The 17491-nt window shown below is 46.4% G+C and overlaps 1 protein-coding gene and 1 non-coding gene across 22 annotated transcripts in view; both read right to left on the bottom strand.

Annotated features, from left to right (window-relative positions):
* The window catches only part of RGS6 (regulator of G protein signaling 6), a 612180-nt gene that overhangs the window by 111423 nt on the left and 483266 nt on the right, over positions 1 to 17491 (bottom strand). The gene's annotated exons all lie outside the window — the stretch shown is intronic.
* On the bottom strand, positions 16354 to 16425 carry TRNAE-UUC (transfer RNA glutamic acid (anticodon UUC)). Its single transcript has one exon. It is a non-coding gene; the product is annotated as a tRNA-Glu (tRNA).

Genomic DNA, 17491 nt, shown 5'->3' with positions numbered 1-17491 from the left:
AGAACCCAAGCAGATCCTACGATGACATGCTTCTTTCATTTCCCCCAGTTTTGTATCAATCTGAACCCAAATTAGACTAATGCAAACTTGACAAAAGACTGGTTCTAGTCACCTGCAAATTTCAAGTTCCCTGCAACTTGGTAGCTTGTATATCATGGTTCTGGTAACTGAAGCAATTAACAACTTACTCATCAGTCCTGCCCACTGGGGAAAGACACTTCCATTTGAGTAAACTATTTTTTTCTGGAGCCCAACCAAGGACAAGATGGTACTCCTTAGGCAAGGATATGACTCCATTCTCCATTGGATTTTCATGAAACTGCCAACGTCTCAGCAGCTCCTCTGAGTGAGAACGCAGCTCTATGCCATCTCATCATGCATGCAGGTGCCATGTGCAGGCCAGTGTCCACCCAGAAGGATGACAATCCCCAGTGCCCACTGTACCAGGCCAGCACTAGACACTTAAACCTGTTGTCATATGTCACCTTGACAATATGGAAAATATAGTAACTCACATCCATTTTAGAGATTAGACCCAGAGAGGCCCCAGGTCACATGTTAGTACTTAATGCAGCCCAGTTTGGAACTCAGAGTATCTCATGTCTAATATTATTTCCACTACACTGTTCTGCTCCTCTTATCTCTGAATAACTTTCCAAGTAGTACACAGAACAACTGGAAAAGTTATCTTGTATATTCAACTGTCTTCCTGAAGCTGAGACACTAGTTTAGCCATAATAATAATTACTGCTTTAGCTATTAAGCTAATAATTTATTGAGTAATTTCTCCATTTGAAGTTTTGGAATGATTCTACTATAATACTGCATGCACGCTAAGTCACTTTAGTTGTGTCTGACTCTTTGCGACTCTTTGAACTGTAAGCCCACCATGCTCCTCTGTCCACGGGATTCTCTAGGCAAGAATACTGGAGTGGGTTGCTATGCCCTCCTCCAGTGGATCTTCTTGACCCAGGGATCAAACCTGTCTCTCTTATGTCTCCTGCATTGGCAGGTGGGTTCTTTTACCACCAGCACCATAATAATTTCATGATATAAACAGATTATTATCTCCATTTTGCAGATGAACTGAAGGACACTCTATAAGCAGAGAAGTTTTTACAGTTTTAAGCCATTCTTTTATGACTTAGTTATAAAACAATAAAATATAACGGTTAGCTATCAGAGAAAGCTTAAGAGGAAACATTTACCTGGGCTTTGCTGGGTGGACACAGTGACTAGCTGGCAGTAAGAGAGAAGGAAATGCAGGTAGAAGGGCTAGTGTGGGAAAGCCTAGTGGCATTTTTGAGCGGTACTATTTGATCAATGGGTTTGATTTTTCCAAGGAAAATTGTGACACATTTAACAGATATACACTTGCTTCCCAAGCATATGAAGCAGTAAAGCACATTGCTTATGAAGTCGGGCAAACTTGAGTTCCACTCATGGTACATCATTTCCAAATTGTATGACCCTGGGCAGGTGCCTTAACCACCACCCACTCCAATCTCCATACTCATGGGTTAACTGGGGGAAATTCTGCCTGCTTCCAGGATAAAACAAGAGAAACCCTCACCAAAATCCTGACCCGTGGTTTTGCTGAAATTTCTTATTAGGTCACCTACCTGCTCTGTGCCCTCATTTTTTTCTTGTATGAAAATGAGGACGATAATAAAAAGGACCTGATGTTTAGGCTCTGAGGTTAAAGGAGACGCTGTATGGACAATGCGGGCACAGTGCCTGGAATGTAATAAGCATAACACGAGTGAGCTACGGAGGCAGTCTGTGTTTTACACTCACATTGGAGCCAAGCGTCTCACCAAGTCATCGGCATGGCTTGCAACAACTTGAACTGCTTGTTATCTGCCTGCTTTTTCATTTCAGGCCTCAGAGAATCTCAAAGGTCTTCTGATACTTTTTAGGAAGGGTTTTCTTGATGGACAGAAGGGGAGGGCATTGCAGCAGACAAGCTTTACGGGGCTGGCGGGGCCTCATGGAGCTAGGGGGCGGGGGACCCGCTCCGGCAGCTTTTGTAGCCTTGCTCCTCAGAGGACATTTTCTGGGTCAGGGAGGACCTTCTCTAGGAGTACTCATCTCAGTTTGGAACTAGACATTCACGATGTGATGATTTGGTCAGTGTCTGCTTCCCCCCTGTATCTGTTTCCTGGGACCACCTAACAAAGCACCACAAACAGAGCAGCTTCAACCACAGAAATGTATCGTCTCTCAGTTCTGGAGCCGGGAAATCCCGGACGCAGACGTGGACAGGGCTCATTCACCTGAGGGCTGGGGGAGAAGCTGTTTCAGTCTCTCCCCTCACTCCTGGAGGTTTGCTGGCGGTCTTCAGTGGGTCTGTCTTGTGGAAGCATCACCCCCACCTCTGCCTTCATCTTCACACGGCCCCTTCCTGTGTGCGTGTCCCTGTGCCCACTTACTCCTTGTTCTAAGGACATAGTGGATGAGGGCCCACTTAAACTAGTTCACCTTAACTAATTACACATCAACAACCTTGTGTCCAAATCAGGTCACATTCTAAGGGCTTGGAGGTTAGGACCACGACGTATAAATTTTGGGGGTGACACAATTCAACCCATAACAATCGTTCTGAGCGACCAGGACTCATATTTTTTCATCTCCGGCACCAAGCAAAAACCTGTCATGAAGCTGGTTTAATTAATGCTTATTGATCAATAGTTACATTCAAATGGGCATCATATAATAAAACGCCATTTATACTGCACATATTCATTACATTAAAAAAAATATTTTTAATCAGTTTTTTGTGACACATAAAAACTTCATCACAGGTCAGCACCAGTTGTGGTGTTGGGCATTTTGCAACTACTGCTTTAGAGGAAAGTTCAAGGTTTTTCATCCATTGACATTTGCTTTCAAAAACCACCTTTTTCCCTGTAAAAAGATCTCAACAAACACTTTAAAAAACATTAGGTAAATAGATAAACAACCAGGATTGGCTGCCTAGCACAGGGAACTATATTCAGCATCTTGGAATAAACTATAATTGTTCGGTCGTTAAATCCTATCCCACTCTTTGTGACCCCATGGACTGCAGCACACCAGGCTTCCCTGTCCTTCACTATCTCCCGGGTTTGCTCAAACTTACGTTCATTGAGTCTGTGATGCCATCCAACTATTTCATCCTCTGTTACCCCCTTCTCCTTCTGCCCTCAATCTTTCCAGGCATCAAGGTCTTTTCCAATGAGTTGGAAAAGGACCAAAGAAGAACACAGATACCTATTCATATACATATATGTATAACCGAATCACTTTGCTGTATACCTGAAATTAACACAACATTGTAAATCAACTATACTTCAATAAAAAACCCAAAACAGTAGGCACTAATCTGAACTGCCCCCTTCTCCTCATTCAACCCTGGCTGTCACTTAAAGAGGACAACCAGTAGAAGGAAAGGTGGTCTTCAATGCTCTTCTCAGGTTGAGAGACCCCCTCCTCCCTCCTCTGTCCTTGCCCTGCGCTGGGCCCCCGGCTCTCTGGCTGCGGAGTTCACACTGCCTGCGACCGGCTTCGAATCGGCGCTGATTCTCCCTTCTTAACAGGAGGCTTTTGTGCCAGTCTGACTTGAACAGTTTGGAGCAATTAAATCCAGACACACAGACCGATGATTTTGAGCCGGTAATACCCAAGCATCACTGCCTTCTTCAGCCCTAACCCAGGGCGGGCCAGGCCCACCTCCCTGGTGTCTTCTTTCCAGGCCAGGCACATAGGCCTGCCCACCTCCATGGGCATGTGGCAACTGCGCCCCACAGCGACCCACAGTGGGAAAGACAGCCAGCCACGGGGAACCCCCTGGTGGGCCTTCTCCTGCCTCCCCCCCCCCACCCCCCACCCCCGGCTCAGACCGCCTTCCCCGCTTGCTTCCCATGCATTATGAAAAATAATAGGGGGCAGGAGACCGGGCGAGGTTATTACCAACTCATAAATCAACTGGGAAGCTCTGAGGGTTGTGGTGAGGTGTCTGAGCCGGGCTCCCCCCGGTTTGTTATCTCACCCGGGGCCCCCACCATTGATTCATAACCTCATAACCCTCCGCGTCCGAATCCCAAGTCTTCTATCTAATTGTCACCCGCCGAGTACATGATTTGCAAGAGGATGCGGGCGGCGGCAGAAGTGGGGGTGGAGGAGAGATTAGTTTTGTCAATCAAAAGCGTCCAGGGCGGGGAGGTGCACACCCGGGATTTAGCTCAACGATCAGCTTATTAAAGGGGAGGCTGGCTGTGCTACACATATTATACATTTCGCACAGGGAGACGGATGATCTCGGCCTCTGTGGGGGGACGGGTAGCCCCTGCTCTCTGAGGGTGGCTGCCGCCCAGGCCCGCCTTCCGCCCCATCCGAAGGCAGAAATGAAAAACAGACAAGCATATTTGCAGCTTTGAGGGAGAAGTGAGCTCATGCCAGGTGTCCACTAGCCACATTGGAGAGAGCGTGACAAACGTTCTGAGGACTGTGGCTCCTTTCCAGGAGGGCTGGAGGGGTCCCAAGGCTGGACGGTGTCAGGGCAGGTGCTGTCTACTGGTCACCTCATCTGTGCGCCTTTGAACCTGAAATGTGGTCTGAGGATATTGAAATTAATCTAAGAGGCTCAGGCTTTCTGGAAGGGAGTAGGAGAAGCAGTCTTTGTGACGCCCAGGTGTGCAGGCTGCAATCACTTTACCTGGAATCTGATCCATCTGACTGCACTGTTTGGGGATAATGCTGACACGCTTCCACGGCACTGATCTAAGACTTACGTCTGCAAAGTGCTGCTGGACACCTGCCATCACCTCGGGAAGGGCAAGGTGTGCTCAGCAGGGAGTGTGAGCAGACCAGGTTTCAAGCGGAGTCTGGGACACACAGGTGCCTGGGCAAAGTTGAATCCGTGTTGCACTCATTTTAGCTCCGGGGCCCTGGAGCTCTGGCTTCCTGGAGCACTGTTGGTTTTTGTCATCAGACAGACCTGGGTTCATATCCTGACTCTGCCCCTTCTAGCTGATCACCTTGGATGAGTTATTCAACCACCTTGACACCCAGTTTACCCACTTGCAAAATGGGTCCATCACAGAATCTACCCCAGACTGTGTTATGAGTATTTAAATGGAGGTGGGCACCCCGATCCATGGGGAGTTCTGGTTCCTTTCTGCTTACAGCTGATGGCACACCTCCGTCTGCCCTGAGTGGAGTCTGGCCTGGAGCTCACCTCCTGGGCAGCGAGCCTTAGGTGGAACCAAGCCTTCCTCCTGGCTCCTCCCCCAGCCTGTGTTGCAGGCCTAGACTAGACAGTTCAGAGCTGGCTCTAGCTTCCATCTTTCAAGCTTCTCTGTTTCATTCAGATGAATGAGTCCATACTTTTAAAAACTGATCTGGAAACTTCTCCATCAGTAGAAGATCTACTCCCAGTTCAAGTTGAAGTTCCTGAGGCAAAACAGAACCCCAAGGGACCCCAACATCTCTCCTCCATCCCAGCTACAGCCAAGCCCTTATCCTGGCGTCTACCACCAGGGTGGGCCATGACTCCGAATCCTGTGTCTGAGTCTGGGTTCCCCCTCCCAGCAGCTCTGCAACCTTGGGGATGTGCTGTACTCTTTCTAGGCTTCAGTTTCTCTAGGATATGATAAAAGCACCGTCTGAGAAGGAGGCATGGGATAATTCCTGTAGAAGCTTCAACATGTGTCCTTCATCACAGAGGAAATGATCAGCATGGGCTGACTTCATTATCATCATTATTATTATTGCTATTCCTACCGATTGGACCACTCTCGTTCCTTTATCTGCAGTGATTTATAAGATGGCTCTGTTCTTAAACAAAAAAGTGCACACGTGGGCTACAAGGGCCGGACTAGAGTATTGGTGGGGAGTGTTCATAGGCCACAGAAAGAGTATGTAATTCCAGCCCACCCAGTTTCAGGAGACAGTTCACAAAGAAGGAGGTGCTTAGCATCAGTGAGAAACAGAAAAGATTAAGGAGGAGAGTATTAGATGTAGAGCCAAGAACAAAGCCATCCAGAGCAATCACACCAACAGTACCATGTGACAGCTAGCATTTACATGCAGGCTTGAACAGCAAGTCTCTGTGAAAGGGGACAGAGTCTTGAAGGGCAAAAGTCACAACATGCTCAGGCATCACTTATATGTGAAGCACTGAGCCAGACACCAGGGGCTGAGAGTCACGCGTGAATCACAAAAGAACCAGGCTTAAAGAGCTGCAGGGAGATGATGTCAGAACTGCCGGGGAATGAGCTCATGCTTTCCTGGCATCAGGATGCTGGCCTTTCCCCTCGATCCCTCCCTCAACCTGGGCCTCATGGCCACTGCCAGTGGTGCCCTGATCTCTGCCTGCAGTTGACCTCAGGAAGTGATATGCTGTTGGGTCAGCCTGCATCCCTCATGCCTCTGCTGCTGGTCACCATCCCAGATCGCTGCTCAGCTGCCTTCAGCAAGGTGCCCCAAACCCAGAGGGACTCATGTGTGGGACACCACCATTGTTTCTGCTCGCCATCATCTTTTAGGGAAGGGTGTCGCCTTGGGCTTCTCTGGGGTCTGCTGCCATCTTGCCTCCACGGACTACTCCCCCTTGACTTTCCCCTGAAGGACAGCCTTGAGTGCTCGGGGCTGAGAGCGGGGCTGTCTGGGGCGGCGGGCGGTGGGTGTTGATGACCATGAAACAGCAGCAGTGGCAGGAGTGATAGGAGCTGGGCAGAGGCCTGTGTGTCCTGACCCTGCTGAGGGCTGGCGAGGGCCTTGGATAACAAGTTGTCAGCAAGAAACAGGAGCACCAGTCCATGGGGAAGCTGGTGGCAGTCAAGCTACACTGCCCACCTTCCCTGCCCTGGTCTTTCCTCCTGAAATCCCTAACTCCATTTAGGTAAGAAAAAAGTGAGATAATGAGGGGCCTGGATGCTGTGAAGACTGGGAGGTGGGCGAGGTGACATTTACATGGAGGCCTGAGAGCAGGAAGATGATGCATCTGGATGAAGAGCAGTGAGGTGGGAACAAGCAGAAGAAAGTGCAGGCAACTGGAGGTGTGATGGGAGACGGAGGGGCTGCACCCCCTGGAAGTCTCTGGAAGGCTGGAGCAGGGGAGCGGTCTGCGTGTTTTTAAAGGCTGCTTTGGCTGCTGCGTGGAGAAGGGATTGCAGAGGGGAAGGAGAAGCAGGAGACCAGCCAGCAGCCATTTTTCATGGTTTTGAGAAGAAATCTAACGCAGGCTGGGCTCCCTAGCGGCAATGAGATGGAGAGGAGCAAAATGGGGCCTGGGTCTGTTTCAGAAGCAGGGCTCCTGGTCCCCTTTGAATGCATGGGGCCTGGAGTATGGAAACAAGAGGAGTCAGGCTTGACTTCTGGTTTCTAGCTTGACTAACTGGATGCAGGTGGAGCTTAGCCTACCTGAGATGGGGAAGCAGGTTGGGGAGGAAACCCGGGTTTACTATTGGCCATGTTTTGTCTGAATCAGATGTATACAGCAGCCATCCAAGTGGTGATGTTGAGTCTGTCAGTGGACATAGGAGGCTGAGTTTTCAGGGACAGAGCAGACCTGGGATTGTATTTGGGTGTCACTGGTGGGTAGAATGTACCTCAAGGAGGGTGGCTGGGTGAGATCACTGGAGGAGAACATGTAGACAGAGAAGAGAGGGCTTTGGAACCAAACCCTGGGCCTGGCAGTAGCATGGCTGGCTGGAGACCCAAGCCTGCCCTTTCTCGCTCTGGAATGCCTTCTATTACCCTGAGTGCCTGGGCTTCTCTCTTATGTGACTTATCCAGTGATGCGTCTTCCTCACTAGACGGCAGGATAAATGAGCTCCAACTCCGGACCCTCTGCCGGCTCCTCCTGGAACCCACCCTTCCAGCCACCTCCCTTTCCTGCTCACGTCATGATTCAGGGGAAAGTCGACACTCCCCAGTACCCCAGCACCTGACAGCTCTGCCCAGCGCCCAAGCCAGAGAGGCAGCTAAGGGTTCCTGTGTTCTCTTCTAGTTTATAACTAAGTTTAAAAACTTGCTTTCTGGCTTTTTGGTCACTAAGTTCCCCGAAAGCATCTTGTGGGGGCTCTGGAGCTGGCCCATGGCTGAGCTCTGCTGGGTGAACACAGCCCGGGAGTGACGTCAAGCTTCACATCCCACCCGGGGTTACAGACTCTGGGGAGGAATGCCGTCTTTGTAGTGGACAAGCCTCATTTCGTTTCCATCAGCTCCAGACCAAGAGAAGCTGGCTTTTGTTCAGAGAACATGTTTCAAACTGAGAAACCTTGTACCGTAAGTTCTTGACATACAAATGAGTTCCGTTCCAAGAGCTCATTCATAAGTCTGATTTGTTTGTAAGTCCAACAAAGTTGGCCTAGATAACTAGTTGGCCTAGATAACTAGTTAGCCTAGATAAAGTTAGCCAATTGTACTGTGATAGGCTTACAATACTTTTCACACAAATAATACATAGAAAACAAGCACAAAAAATAAAGAAAAAATTTTACAATTAATTTTTACAGGCGTGTGGTTGCTTTACAATGTTGTCTTAGTTTCTGCTGTACAGCAAAGTGGATCAGTTATATGTATACATGTATCCCCCCATTTTTCCATTTCCGTCCCATTTAGGTCACCATGGAGCACAGTAGAGTTCCCTGAGCTCCGCAGTGTGTTCTCATCAGCCATCCATTTTATACATAGTAGTGGATATATCAATCCAATCTTTCACTTCTGTACATCTGTGTCTCTACATCTGCTCTGCAAATAAGTTCATCTGTACCATTTTTCTAGATTCCACATATAACCCAAATTCTACGACATCTGGTTTTCTCTTTCTGACTTATTTCACTCTATATGACAGTCTCTAGGTCCATCCATGTCTCTGCAAATGGCACGATTTTGTTCCCTTTTTTTTTTTTGACTGAGCAATGGTCCATTGTATACATGTACCACATCTTCTTTATCCATTCCTCTGTTGATGGATACTTAGGTTGCTTCCATGTCCTGGCTATTGTAGAGTGCTGCAGTGAACACTGGGATGAGTGTTATCTTTTTGAATTATGGTTTTCTTTGGGTATGTGCCCAGGAGTGGCTGGGTCATATGGCAGTTCTATTTTTAGTTTTTGAGTATTCTGTTTTTGAGTATACTGTTCTCCATAGTGAACCACTTACATTTCCACCAACAGTGAAGGAAGTTTCCCTTTTCTCCACACCCTTTCCAGCATTTATTGTTTGTACATTTTTTTGATGATGGCCATTCTGACTGGTGTGAGGTGATACCTCACTATAGTTTTGATTTGCATTTCTCTAACAGTTTGTTAGAGAACCGGCTGAGATGAACTACCCCATGCCCAAGGTCAGGGGCGGCGGCCAACAGGAGTAACCCCACGTCCAAGGAGCGGCGGCTGTGCAGGTGCAGGACGGCCAAGAGGAGCTACTCCATGTTCAAGGTCAGGAGGGGTGGCGGTGAGGAGATACCCCTCGTCCAAGGTAAGAGAAACCCAAGTAAGACGGTAGGTGTTGCAAGGGGGCATCAGAGGGCAGACACACTGAAACCATAATAACAGAAAACTAGCCAATCTAATCACATGGACCACAGCCTTGTCTAACTCAATGAAACTAAGCCATGCCATGTGGGGCCACCCAGGACGGGCGGGTCATGGTGGAGAGGTCTGACTGAATATGGTCCACTGGAGAAGGGAATGGCAAACCACTTCAGTATTCTTGCCTTGAGAACCCCATGAACAGTATGAAAAGGCAAAATGATAGGATACTGAAAGAGGAACTCCCCAGGTCAGTAGGTGCCCAATATGCTACTGGAGATCAGTGGAGAAATAACTCCAGAAAGAATGAAGGGATGGAGCCAAAGCAAAAACAATACCCAGTTGTGGATGTAACTGGTGATAGAAGCAAGGTCTGATGCTGTAAAGAGCAATATTGCATAGGAACCTGGAATGTTAAGTCCATGAATTAAGGCAAATTGGAAGTGATCAAACAGGAGATGGCAAGAGTGAATGTCGACATTCTAGGAATCAGCGAACTAAAATGGACTGGAATGGGTGAATTTAACTCAGATGACCATTATATCTACTACCGTGGGCAGGAATCCCTCAGAAGAAATGGAGTAGCCATCAATGTCAACAAAAGAGTCCGAAATGCAATACTGGGTGCAATCTCAAAAACGACAGAATGATCTCTGTTCGCTTCCAAGGCAAACCATTTAATATCACAGTAATCCAAGCCTATGCCCCAACCAGTAACGCTGAAGAAGCTGAACGGTTCTACGAAGGCCTACAAGACCTTTTAGAACTAACACCCAAAAAAGATGTCCTTTTCATATAGGGTACTGGAATGCAAAAGTAGGAAGTCAAGAAACACCTGGAGTAACAGGCAAATTTGGCCTTGGAATACAGAATGAAGCAGGGCAAAGACTAATAGAGTTTTGCCAAGAGAATGCACTGGTCATAACAAACACCCTCTTCCAACAACACAAGAGAAGACTCTACACATGGACATCATTAGATGGTCAACACTGAAATCAGATTGATTATATTCTTTGCAGCCAAAGATGGAGAAGCTCTATACAGTCAGCAAAAACAAGACCGGGAGCTGACTGTGGCTCAGATCATGAACTCCTTATTGCCAAATTCAGACTTAAATTGAAGAAAGTAGGGAAAACCACTAGACCATTCAGGTATGACCTAAATCAAACCCCTTATGATTATACAGTGGAAGTGAGAAATAGATTTAAGGGACTAGATCTGATAGACAGAGTGCCTGATGAACTATGGACGGAGGTGTGTGACATTGTACAGGAGACAGGGATCAAGACCATCCCCATGGAAAAGAAATGCAAAAAAGCAAAATGGCTGTCTGAGGAGGCCTTACAAATAGCTGTGAAAAGAAGAGAAGTGAAAAGCAAAGGAGAAAAGGAAAGATATAAGCATCTGAATGCAAACAATGGAGTATTACTCAGCCTTTAAAAAGAACACATTTGAATCAGTTCTAATGAGGTGGATGAAACTGGAGCCTATTATACAGAGTGAAGTAAGCCAGAAAGAAAAATACCAATGCAGTATACTAACGCATATATATGGAATTTAGAAAGATAGTAACAATAACCCTGTATACGAGACAGCAAAAGAGACACTGATGTATAGAACAGTCTTTTGGACTCTGTGGGAGAGGGACAGGATGGGATGATTTTGGAGAATGGCATTGAAATACGTATAATATCATATATGAAACGAGTCGCCAGTCCAGGTTCGATGCACGATACTGGATGCTTGGGGCTGGTGCACTGGGACGACCCAGAGGAGTGGTATGGGGAGGGAGGAGGGTTCAGGATGGGGAACACATGTATACCTGTGGCAGATTCATTTCGATATTTGGCAAAACCAATACAATATTGTAAAGTTTAAAAATAAAATAAAATTAAAAAAAAAAAAGAATAGCAAGGAGAGATTAGAAAGCCTTCCTCAGCAATCAATGCAAACAAATAGAGGAAAACAATAGAATGGGAAAGACTAGAAATCTCTTCAAGAAAATTAGAGATACCAAGGGAACATTTCATGCAAAGATGGGCTCGATAAAGGACAGAAATGATATGGACCTAACAGAAGCAGAAGATATTAAGAAGAGGTGGCAGGAATGCACAGAAGAACTGTACTAAAAAGATCTTCATGACCAAGATAAGCACGATGGTGTGATCACTCATCTAGAGCCAGACATCCTGGAATGTGAAGTCAAGTGGGCCTTAGAAAGCATCACTATGAACAAAGCTAGTGGAGGTGATGGAATTCCAGTTGAGCTATTTCAAATTCTGAAAGATGATGCTGTGAAAGTGCTGTACTCAATATGCCAGCAAATTTGGAAAACTCAGCAGTGGCCACAGGACTGGAAAAGGTCAGTTTTCATTTCAATTCCAAAGAAAAGCAATGCCAAAGAATGCTCAAACTACTGCACAATTGCACTCATCTCACACGCTAGTAAAGTAATGCTCAAAATTCTCCAAGCCAGGCTTCAGCAATACGTGAACCGTGAACTTGCAGATGTTCAAGCTGGTTTTAGAAAAGGCAGAGGAACCAGAGATCAAATTGCCAACATCTGCTGGATCATCGAAAAAGCAAGAGAGTTCCAGAAAAACATCTATTTCTGCTTTATGGACTGTGCCAAGGCCTTTGACTGTGTGGATCACAATAAACTGTGGAAAATTCTTCAAAAGATGGGAATACCAGACCACCTGACCTGCCTCTTGAGAAACCTATATGCAGGTCAGGAAGCAACAGTTAGAACTGGACGTGGAACAACAGACTGGTTCCAAATAGGAAAAGGAGTACGTCAAGGCTGTATATTGTCACCCTGCTTATTTAACTTATATGCAAAGTACATCATGAGAAACGCTGGGCTGGAGGAAGCACAAGCTGGAATCAAGATTGCTGGGAGAAATATCAGTTACCTCAGATATGCAGATGACACCACCCTTATGGCAGAAAGTGAAGAGCAACTAAAGAGCCACTTGATGAAAGTGAAAGAGGAGAGTGAAAAAGTTGGCTTAAAGCTCAACATTCAGAAAACGAAGATCATGGCATCTGGTCCCATCATTTCATGGGAAATAGATGGGGAAACAGTAGAAACAGTGTCAGACTTTATTTTTTGGGGCTCCAAAATCACTGCAGATGGTGATTGCTGCCATGAAATTAAAAGATGTTTACTCCTTGGAAGGAAAGTTATGACCAACTAGATAGCATATTCAAAAGCAGAGACATTACTTTGCCAACAAAGGTCCATCTAGTCGAGGCTATGATTTTTCCAGTGGTCATGTATGGATGTGAGAGTTGGACTGTGAAGAAAGCTGAGCGCCGAAGAATTGATGCTTTTGAACTGTGGTGTTGGAGAAGACTCCTGGGAGTCCCTTGGACTGCAAGGAGATCCAACCAGTCCATTCTAAAGGAGATCAGTCCTGGGTGTTCTTTGGAAGGACTGATGCTAAAGCTGAAACTCCAATACTTTGGCCACCTCATGCAAAGAGTTAACTCATTGGAAAGACTCTGTTGCTGGGAGGGATTGAGGGCAGGAGGAGAAGGGGACAACAGAGGATGAGATGGCTGGATGGCATCACGAACTCGATGGACATGGGTTTGGGTGAACTTTGGGAGTTGGTGATGGACAGGGAGGCCTAGCGTGCTGCGATTCATGGGGTTGCAAAGAGTCAGACATGACTGAGTGACTGAACTGACTAACTGAACTGAACAGTTTGTGATGTTGAGCATCTTTTCATGTTTGTTGGCCATCTGTATGTCTTCTTTGGAAGAATGTGTATTTAGATCTTCGCCCTATTTTTTGATTGTGTCATTTCTTTTTTTAATACTGAGCTGCTTGAGCTATTTGTTTATTTTGGAGATTAATTCCTTGTCAGTTGCTTTGTTGGCAACTATTGAGGTTGTATGGCTCAGCATACAGACTGAACTAAAGGCTGGTGTCTGATCAAATAACATGATAAAAAACAGTTTGTTTTATTAAAATATTTTCTCAGCAATGGTCATATCCATGCTTTGGGGAGGGTAGTAGATTGAGAGACCCAGACTTGGAGTTCATTAAGGAGAGAGTCGTGTATAATTTTGGGGAATTGGGACTATGCTCAGCTCTACATTCCAGAAAACAAACAAGCGAAATAATAGTGGCTTAAACAAGATAGAAGGTATTTGGTAAAAGAAGTCTGGAGGTGGCTCCATAGGATCCTCAGGAATCCACAGTTTGACATTTCTTTTCCACCCTCCAAGTGCTTGGTTTTCACCCCCAAGGTCAACTTATGCTTCAGAATGTCTACTGAAGTACCAGCCATCACATCTCAGCATCAAGCAGGGGGTAGAAGGAAAAGCAGAAAGCTAGAGAGTGTCTTTCCCAGGTGAGACCCCTCCCATTAAGCACATTTCCTGGAAGCCCGTTTTTCTGTTCACATATTGTGATACACAGAATAATGGGTCCCCAAAGATGTCCATGTCCTGGTCTCCGGAACTTGAATATCTACCTTCCACGCAAAAAGGACTTTGCAGATGAAATTAAGGCCCTCAAGATGGAGAAATTATCCTAGATTATCCGGGCGGGACCAATGTAGTCATAAGGCTGTTTATAAGAGAGAGATAGGAATGTCAGGGAGAGAAGGTGATGTGATGCCAGAAGCAGAAGTGTGGGTGGGCTTGCACATGAGTGTGTATTCACAGGAGTGCTTGGGGAAGGGTAGAGGAAGAGAGAGGGATTGGGGTGGAGAGACTTCTTCTTAGCTACTGGCTTTGAAAGTAGAGGAAGTGACCGTGAGCCAAGGAATGCAGGCAACCTCTAGAAGCTGGAAAGGGTACGGACACAGATTCTCCCCTAGAGTTTCAGAAGGAACGTAGCTCTGCTAATACGTTTACTCCTGTAAGACCCACTTCAGGTTCCTGACCTCCAGCACTCTAATACATTTGCACTGTATTGTTTTAAGCCATTTCTATTTGTTGTAGCTGTGATGGGAAATGAATACACACATGATTCAGACACTAGAATTCAGTGATCTGACAACCTAGGAAATAGTTTTATTCTGAGTTATAGGATGCTCAGCCAAAAGAGGGACCATATTACTGAGTCAGAAAGGAAAAATAGATGTTGGGGTCAGGAATAGCAGACTGCCAGGCAGGACTGTTACGCAAATGCAAGGTTCTCTACATTTAGCAGAACAGAAAAGTATTCTGAAAACAGGATTGAATCCACATTGAGGAAACATACCTTAGAAGGCAGCATGCTGCTGCTGCTGCTAAGTCACTTCAGTTGTGTCCGACTCTGTGTGACCCCAAAGACGGCAGCCCACCAGGCTCCCCTGTCTCCTCTGTCCATGGGATTTTTCAAGCAAGAGTACTGGAGTGGGGTGCCATTGGATTTGTGGCCACTGATTCAAAAGAGGATTCAAGTAATTCTTTAGGCAGAACATTCTCTGAAGAGCTGAAAGTTACTAACCAGGTGTGTCTGAGCCCGGCTGTGAAGGCTCTAGTCTAAAGCAGTGCTTTGAATTTGAGAGAAGTAACTTGCACAGTTATCAGTAAGACCTTTTGTCTCTAAAATTCCTCTTGGTAAAGTCACACAGTAAGCCACTATAGCTTGAAATCAACATTTATATACTGTTTATTATACGCCAGCCGTGGTTCCAAGCACTTCACAGATATTAACTCATTTATATGCACAGCAACCTGATGAAGCAGTTACTGTCATTATCCCATTTTGCCGATGAAGACAGTGAGGCAGAGAGCAGGTAGGTACTTGCTGAGGTCACATGGTCTGTGAAGTTAGGACTTGAACCAAGGCACTTTGACTCCGGTCATTGCTCAGAGTCAGTCATTTTGCGTCGTTCAGTGGGAGGGTTGGGGAGGAGGGGAGGGCGTAATTAAGGAGGTCGGCAGGGCCAGAACTTGAAAGTTACAGGTCATTTAAGGGTGCTGCTGCTGCTGCTGCTAAGTTGCTTCAGTCGTGTCCGACTCTGTGCGACCCCACGGACGGCAGCCCACCAGGCTTCTCTGTCCCTGGGATTCTCCAGGCGAGAACACTGGAGTGGGTTGCCATTTCCTTCTCCAGTGCATGAAAGTGAAAAGTGAAAGTGAAGTTGCTCAGTCGTGTCCGACTCTTAGCGACCCCATGGACTGCAGCCCACCAGGCTCCTCCGCCCATGGGATTTTCCAGGCAAGAGTATTGGAGTGGGGTGCCATTGCCTTCTCCCATTTAAGGGTGAGTTTTTTCTAAATCCTGTCAGATGGTAAAGAATCTGCCTGCAATCCAGGAGACCTGAGTTCAATCCCTGGGTTGGGAAGATCCCCTGGAGAAGGGATGGCTACCCACTCCAGTATTCCTGCCTGGAGAATCCCATGGACAGAGGAGCCTGGCGGGCTACAGTCCATCGGTCACAAAGAGTCAGACACGACTGAGCAACTAATACTTTCCCTTTCTCTAAATCCTACTTAAGATGCTCTCTTGTCCCCAAAGACTTTTATAGTTTGGCTTTGCTTGGCTTCCTGGACTATCTTATACCAAACTATAAGAAATAGAGTGGCTAGTTCCCAAGCTGCCTGGGAGAAGGAATTCATTTCCAGTTTCAACCTATGATCTGTCCAGAGGCAATTAGGACAGGGAACAGAGAAAACAGACAGAGTGTGGCAAAGTATCTGCATTACAGAAAACCACTTTATCATCTCTGACTCAACCTTGTAAACACCTTGCAAACAGCCTCTACCTTGTAAACGCTTCTTTTACAGTCAAGCTACGTGTGGTGAATTGGCAGGTGCAAAGCTAAGGAAAAGAATGAGATCTTTATTTACTTATTTAGATCCTGGACAGCTTGAGGGATCTCAGTTCCCCAACCAGGGTTTGAACCTGCATCCCAGCAGTGAAAGTGCTGAGTCCTAACCACTGGACCACCAGGGAATTCCTGAGACACTTATATTCTAAGACTTCTATTCCCCAGATGCAGATAAGCCAGGGTAGAATGATGATCAATCATCCTGATTGAATTGTGACACTCCCTTTTTAGAGTAACCAACTGGCTCCCATTATATTTGGGTTGCAGTTGTAGAATGTGACTAAATATTTCCTCTGCTTCAAGTGGCTACTCCTAGAAGCCTGGTTCTGGGGTCACATAAATTTCATTAAAGTTAAGCAACAACCCAAAATCCAGTAAAGGGTGCACACAGCTTATTCCTCAGGATTATGACTCTCACTCACTCACCCTCCCTGGAAGCAGAAATGCTTTAACCAAAGTGAGATGGAGACATTTCTCCTGCTTTGCTCACCTGGAGAAGGTGGGTGTGGACAGAAACAAGGGCAGTGTGGGGTCCTCAGAGATGCATGATGGAGTTACTGTACAAAGGAAAGACTTTTTAGTCCATATTTCCTGACACAGACTAAAATGGATCAATAGCTCTAGTTAAGGCAATGATGAGAGACCTTTCTTCCACTACCCCTGTCTTGGATGCCTTATCTTCTCCACTAGGTTTCCCCTTATGTACTGTAGCCATGACCCCAGCTCAGAGCTGCCCATTTCTTGAGACGTGTCTTCCCCAGGAAGGTGAGAGGCCAGGGACAAAGCCGTCTCTTTCTCCTTAAATGACATCCCTCATGTCCTTGCACCATGTAGAGTTCTACAGAGTCTGCCATGATGAAGACTAGAAAACTAGACTGAGACAAGGCAACTGGAAAATGCCCATCCACATGGCCCAGAACAGGCTCTGGGGAGGAAATTACTCTGTCCCCTATATCTCTGGCTCCTAAGTAAAAGTCAAGGGGAGGGAGGCGCATCTGACTAGCAGAGCCTGGAACACATCATCTGTCCTGGCTGCACCCAGCGCAGGACAAGAGAATGTCTAATACTTCCTTTGTCTATAGTTGGGAGTAGTCTTCGCCCCCCTCCCCGCCGCCCCATGACATTCATTATTTGGGAGTTTCATAATCAAAGCAAGATATTCAGATGCTGGATAGCCAAAATAAATGACAA

This window comes from Bos taurus, chromosome 10 (genome assembly GCF_002263795.3).
Source record: "Bos taurus isolate L1 Dominette 01449 registration number 42190680 breed Hereford chromosome 10, ARS-UCD2.0, whole genome shotgun sequence".
Taxonomy (NCBI): Eukaryota; Metazoa; Chordata; class Mammalia; order Artiodactyla; family Bovidae; genus Bos; species Bos taurus.
The sequence above is the reverse complement of the archived record's forward strand: the minus strand, read 5'-3'. Positions and strand labels throughout refer to the sequence as shown.